We start from the raw sequence: 6863 nt of genomic DNA, 5'->3' as shown, positions 1-6863 counted from the left end.
AGATATGAGATTGGAATACGAATCATGTGAAACTGATAAGTAAGAGATCAACCAATGCAAATTACAAGAATAGAAACCGCAGCCATTATTTGGAAAACCACTTAGCAAACATTGCACGGGACGTGGCTACTAATGTCACATTCATACTTATGGCTTGCATCTCACCATAAGAACGGATGGGAACATCAATCCCGACGATCATATCGTAACTAGAGGGCTTATAGCTCACCCCTAGTATCCGATAGGACCAAGACAAACAACACAAGGCATAACTCTTACCTTGAAAGACAAATACCAATATCTATAACCAAGCAAGACCTTTACTACTCATATATCAAAATATAATTCCCCTGGTAGGACGACAATGGTACTCCCAAGACTCAGTCCTAGTCTAAATCTGGCCAGACTCTCGGGGCAGAACGGTCCCCGATTCGACATGCGGCAGAACAGTCCGCATCCAAGACTCGAAGACAGATCGGAAATCGAGAACCCACAATCGGCAGAACAGTCAGAAAGAGGCGGAAGATATGAGCTAAACCCACAATCGGCAGGACAGTCCGAAAGAGGCGTAAAGATAAGTCAAGCAATACGGTATAGTATAAAGGCATTATCAAGAATACGACTCAACCAAGCGATACGAATCAACTTGGAAAGATACTACTACAAGTAATGAACCGATAATAATCCAAGTGAGACATTATTTCATGCCAAATCATAATCATGAAAATGAATAAGTAACCCATTTCCTCAATATTGTCACTTGAATAAAAAAAATGTAGCTAAATGGAAACGGACCATTTAAGGTAAGCAAAACAAGAATTTGATTATAAATAATTCAAATGTAAGATAAACCATTTACTACTCACAAGGCATGAATAATCAAATGAGGTTCATACTAAAAGGGGGCATGTCATTTCATATACACATGAGATAATAGTGAATGTATTCCACAAGTATAAACCATGTGAGAAGAATATAAAAATGAATGGCATTTAACGAATCACGTTATATAAAACACGAGACGGATATTTAATTATTTCAAAAGACCAAACTCGGCGTCAAAAGCACCATAACCACGACCCTAAGCAGCCATTGGACAACCCCTTACATGATACCCCAACGACCAGCCGTGACCAAAGGCCACAACAAGTCAACCGAGGTCACTCTGCCAGGCTACAAATTCGCCCGGACCGGTCCACCTGTGCCATAAGAAGTTCCCTGCCCAGACCTTAATCGGCCTCCTCCCTCGCCCAAACAAACCGTTACCCACCCAAATCGGCCTTGCTCAACCCAACTAAAACCCATAATTGAAAAAGGCCATAGCCTCAGCACAACTAGGCCACACACGCTGCCCAAGCCGAGGCCAACAGCAATTCACAAGACGGGCTTAACACATAGTACAACCACCCAGCCAACAATACTATCGACACGAAATCTAACAAGGTAAAAGCACGCACTTATATACATGAAACGGGAATTCCTTACTCACTCGTCACAACACTCAACACCAGTCATAAAGACACCCAAAACTGTGCAACATCAGTACACAGACCATTATTTTCAACTGCTCAAACAGACCACACAACCCCTCATTCTAACTACCCGAAACAGCCATGAAGTACCCGCAGGTCGAGTCAAAAACGGTCCCAATTTCCGTCTTAAAACGGTCCCAAAACAGCATAATTTCGTGCCTAAGAACAACACTACACATACCCTACTCTCATCCCAAAACAGTCCGTATAAACACCATAATTTCATGCCCAAAACAGTCCCAAAGACAAAGACACCGATTACTGCTGAAAACGACACCCATACCGAGTCCATTTAAGACAAGAACAAAACGAAAAGAATTAACACTTTACAAATTCCAGCAAGCTCATTCTTTTCCTTTCCAAACCGTCCTCGGTTTGGCCGATCAAAACACCCATTGCAAAACAAATTTAAGACAATTTCTAAGCATAAGCAAAACAAATTAATCATATAAATCATCCAATTCATACATATACACCGCCAGGAACTATAGGTCATGTAATTTCTACAATTGAAGTTGGAAATCTCGTAGTGCTCCGTCACAATCAATCACTCAAAAACAATCCAAGAAAAAGATGCAAAGATTCACACTTTAACACTACTAGTAACAAACTAAGATATAAACACGAATGCTTGACATAATGTCGAGTAACCTATCACCGTTACCTTTTTGCCCTTCAAATCTCCGAGGAAAACGTCTAAAAAGTACGAGCCTCCCTCCTGGGGTCATCGGTTTCTTCAACTAGAAGAAGGAAAACGAAATAAAAGAGATAAAAATCGGAGCTTTCATGAGACGGGTCAAACTGAAATCACCACAAAAACAAGACTTTCTTACCTAGAAAGATGAAGGAGGAAGTAAGGAGCAGAATGGAGCAAGAATTAAGGAAAAAGGTTGGAAAACGAAGTCGGGATCTGAGCTTGGAAGGTCGAAAAATGGTGTTGCTTGAGTTTTGTTGTCTACGAGTTATTGTTGTTTCTTTGATGAATCGACAAAGAAGGGGAAAATGAAAGGGGGGGGGGGGGGGGGACGACCAAGGATAATAATAATAATAATAATAATAATAATAATAATAATAATAATAATAATAATAATAATAATAATAATAATAATAATAATAATAATAATAATAATAATAATAATAATAATAATAATAATAATAATAATAATAATAATAATAATAATAATAATAATAATAATAATAATAATAATAATAATAATAATAATAATAATAATAATAATAATAATAATAATAATAATAATAATAATAACAAGTTAGAGATAAAGTGAGTGCGATTATGTGTAGTAGGAATCGGATTGGTCCGAAAATTTAGCCTCAAAAAGAAAATGTGACGGTCTTATGCTAGATGGGAATACGTGTCAAACCTATTATAATTTAAGACGAAACTTAACTGTTATTAATATTATCATTATTATCCTACTCGACTAACAAAATATACTTTTATATAAACAGGCTTATAAAAATACAGTTTTTATAAAAATCGTGTTTAAAATAAAATTAATTAAGTTAAATAATTTAAAATATAACATAAAGTAATTAAACGGTTAAATAAAGTATAAACGTCAAAATGAGAAATTTGCGGGTGTTACAGTTGTTGAGGAATCTTGTTTTTGTAATGGAGAGGATGAGGGTTTTGAGGTTTATGAGTAGTGTTATGAATGAAGGAATGAAGAAATGAATGTGGGAAGGGGGTTTATAAAACCCGAAAAATTTGAACTGTAGGGATAAGACGGGCGGATTCTGCTCGGGACGCCCGGATTTGGTCTGTTCTGGGTTGGGAAATCCTCGCCTAAAGACGGGCGTCTTTCAGTAAAGACGGGCGAATTCGTAAACACGGGACGGGCGTCTTCTACAGAAGACGGGCGGATTCCTTCACAGGGAATTTTCTTGTTTTCTTCAGCCAAGAAGACAGGCGTCTTCCTTTCAGGACGGGCGGATTTTTGAAGACGGGCGGATTTGGATGCACGACGCCCGGATTTGTTGACAGTCAAAAATTTCAAAAATTCAGCTCATAATAGGACGGGCGTCTTCTACCCAACACGCCCGGATTGTCTGAAGACGGGCGGATTCTCCTGAATCCGCTCGGATTCGACCCCTTTGTACCCGGATTCAGTTCCATCCGTGTACTTTGCCAATCCCTTGTCATTTTTCCATTCTTCTTCATATCTCGTGTTCTTCATTGTGAGGGCACTACTAAGGCATGGATAGCCTAGGCAATTGCCATCCCCACACTAAGCTAAAGCACTACACATTAATTGAAATTATTAGTCCCTCCCTCACTTCTCTCAAACATGATAATTATCTTGATCAAAGTATAAAAATCCAAAAATAACAAAAATGCAATATAAGAATTGAAATGAAAGTTAGAAAGTTAGAAATATATACAGATGGTGGTTTAGGGAGGACTCCACCAAACTCTCATTCTTGATGAGATGTCAAGGGGGCATGTCCAAGGTGTTGTTGATGTTGCTCAACACCTTGAAAAAGTAATCAAACGCTTGTTCATTATCATGATAGAGGTCTTCAATAGACCTTGGCCCTTGTTGTCGGTCTTGATCGATGGCATTACCAATGTAGGGATTAAAAATCCCTTCAAATTCGTCGTCCCAAAAACCACAAACTTCATTAAGTTGATCATTAAAAATCTCTTGATTTGATGGAGACAACTTTCCCAATTTATTTTCTTGGCCAATGAGGCCATTTTCTTCATTGCTTGTCTTTGATGAGCTTTGCAAGCTCTCTTTGTCACAATTCACTTGCTCTTTGAATGGAGCATCTTCAATTTTCTTCTTCCATTGGAGTTCCGACTTCTTCCTTTCATCATTCCGACTATAATGATCGATCATAAAACACGGTTCATGTAAACGGGGAGCTCTCATAGTTTTGTCAAGATTAAAAGTTATACTCTCATCTCCCACCTCTAGAGTGAGCTCTCCATGTTTTACATCAATCACCGCACCCGCGGTGTGTAAGAAGAGTCTTCCTAGAATGATTGGAATGTTGGAATCTTCCTCCATATCAACAATGACAAAGTCCACCGGGATGAAAAACTTCCCAATTCGTACGGGAACATCTTCCCATATCCCTAATGGTGTCTTCGTCGATCTATCGGCCATTTGGAGTGTGATATTGGTGCATTTAAGCTCTCCCATCCCCAACCTTTTACTCACCGAGTACGGCATAACACTCACACTAGCCCCTAGATCACATAAGGCTTTGTTGATCGTGGTGTCGTCAATGGTACACGGTATTGAGAAGCTTTCCGGATCCTTTAGTTTTGGAGGTGAACTCCCTTGAAGTATTGCACTAGTCAACTTACTGAAGGCGAAAGTCTCAAGTTTCCGGATCGACTTCTTCTTTGTGAGGATGTCTTTCATGTATTTCGCATAGGCCGGCACGTGATTGATTAATTCCGTGAAAGGAATTGAGACTTCCAAATTCTTCACAATTTCCATAAACTTTCCAAGTTGGTCATCAAATTTGGGCTTGGCTTGACGACTTGGAAAAGGAAGTCTAATCACAATGGGCTCCTTCTCCTTGGCCTTGTCTTCATTTTTCTTTGAAATTTCTTCATTTGATGATTTTCCATCTTTGGAGTTTTGCACAATTTCTTCCTTATCACTTGCTTCCACAACTTCATCCTCAACTTGCTTCTTCGGTGCTTCATACCTTGTACCACTTCTAAAGTGAATGGCACTAACCGTTTCATGTCTTGGGGGATTACTTTGAGGTGGTAATTGCCCCTTTTGTCTTTGTGAGCTTGAAGATTCTAGTTGAGTCAATTGGGTTTCCAACATCTTAGTGTGAGCTAGAATGTTGTTGATGGTGGTTTCCTTTGCTTGACTATCTTTTTGCATTTGAGTGAAAAATTCTTGTTGATTATTTTGCATTTGGAGGACCGCTTTTTGAACATCAAAACCTTGGTCATTTTGGTGATTGTATGGATTTTGGTTTTGGTAACCTTGGTTTTGGTTGTTAAAGGGTCTTTGATTTAGGTTTCTCATGGGAGGTGGGGTGTATGTTGTTTGAGGGTTTTGAACATTTTGGCTTTTGTATGAGAGATTTGGATGAAACTTGGTGTTTTCATTGTAATAGTTGGAATAAGGGGTACCACTCTTGTATGCTTGGAAAGCATTCACTTGTTCATTTGTTCCCCTACATTCACTTTGGTCATGTCCCAAAGTTCCACAATTCTCACATATCCCACTTGGGATTGATGAGGATGCCGACATGGCATTAACATGATGATTTGGTGATTTTGAGGATTCTTCAAGTCTAGCCATAGCTTGTTCAAACTTCAAATTGATTGTGTCAATGTGAGCACTAAGTTGAGCACCCAATTGAGTAACGGAGTCCACTTCATGTCTTCCTCCTCTAGTAGCCTTGCGAGGTCTACTATATTGTGAGTTATGGACCGCCATTTCCTCAATATTGTTCCATGTTTGATTGTCATCAACTTCGGTGAACATTCCATTTGATCCCATGTTGAGAATGTTCCTTGAATCTTCATATAGACCGTTCCAAAATTGTTGTACCAAGAACCACTCGCTAAGTCCATGGTGAGGACATGAGCGACAAATTCCTTTAAACCGCTCCCAAGCTTCATACAAAGATTCTTCATCCCTTTGCTTAAAACCCGTAATTTGAGCTCTTAGCATGTTAGTCTTTTCCGGTGGGTAGAATTTTTTGTAGAAAGTTAGAGCCAACTTCTTCCAAGAATCAATTCCGAGAGTGACCTTATTAAGGCCCTTCAACCATTGTTTCGCGGTGCCGATTAGAGAAAAAGGAAATAGGACCCATCGAATTTGGTCTTGAGTCACACCGGTTTGAGAAATCGCATCACAATAGTCACAAAAGGTTTCCATATGAGAATGAGGGTCTTCACTAGGCATCCCCCCAAATTGGCTCCTTTCGACTAATTGGATAAAGGCGGATTTGACAATAAAATTTCCGGTCAAATGTTGTGGTGTGGGAGTACCATTTGGTAGGTTCTCCTCGGTGGGTACGGAATGTGATGAAAATTTAGGCATTGTAGGTTGATTTTGTGGGGTATTTTGTGTTGGGTTCTCCTCACCTTCTCTTGCAAAAGGGTTGATGAATTCAATAGTTGGTTGAATATCCACTACCTCACTAATACCTCTCAAATTCCTCCTAGCAAATCTCCTATTGTTTGTCAAGGTTCTTTCGATTTCACGATCAAATGTAACAAATCACTTTCTGACCTTCTAGACATGCAAAATATCAAACAACTCGAAAACAATTAGAACAAACCTTGAGGAGTTTTACTTCCCCAAGGCAAAGAAAGACACAACT

General features: G+C 39.1%; 1 non-coding gene across 1 annotated transcript; it reads left to right on the top strand.

Moving 5' to 3' along the window:
- Positions 1 to 6101: 6101 nt before the first annotated feature.
- Positions 6102 to 6208, top strand: LOC141624231 (small nucleolar RNA R71). Its single transcript, XR_012534041.1, has one exon. It is a non-coding gene; the product is annotated as a small nucleolar RNA R71 (small nucleolar RNA).
- Positions 6209 to 6863: the final 655 nt, after the last annotated feature.

This window comes from Silene latifolia, chromosome X (assembly GCF_048544455.1).
Source record: "Silene latifolia isolate original U9 population chromosome X, ASM4854445v1, whole genome shotgun sequence".
Lineage (NCBI taxonomy): Eukaryota > Viridiplantae > Streptophyta > Magnoliopsida > Caryophyllales > Caryophyllaceae > Silene > Silene latifolia.
The sequence above is the reverse complement of the archived record's forward strand: the minus strand, read 5'-3'. Positions and strand labels throughout refer to the sequence as shown.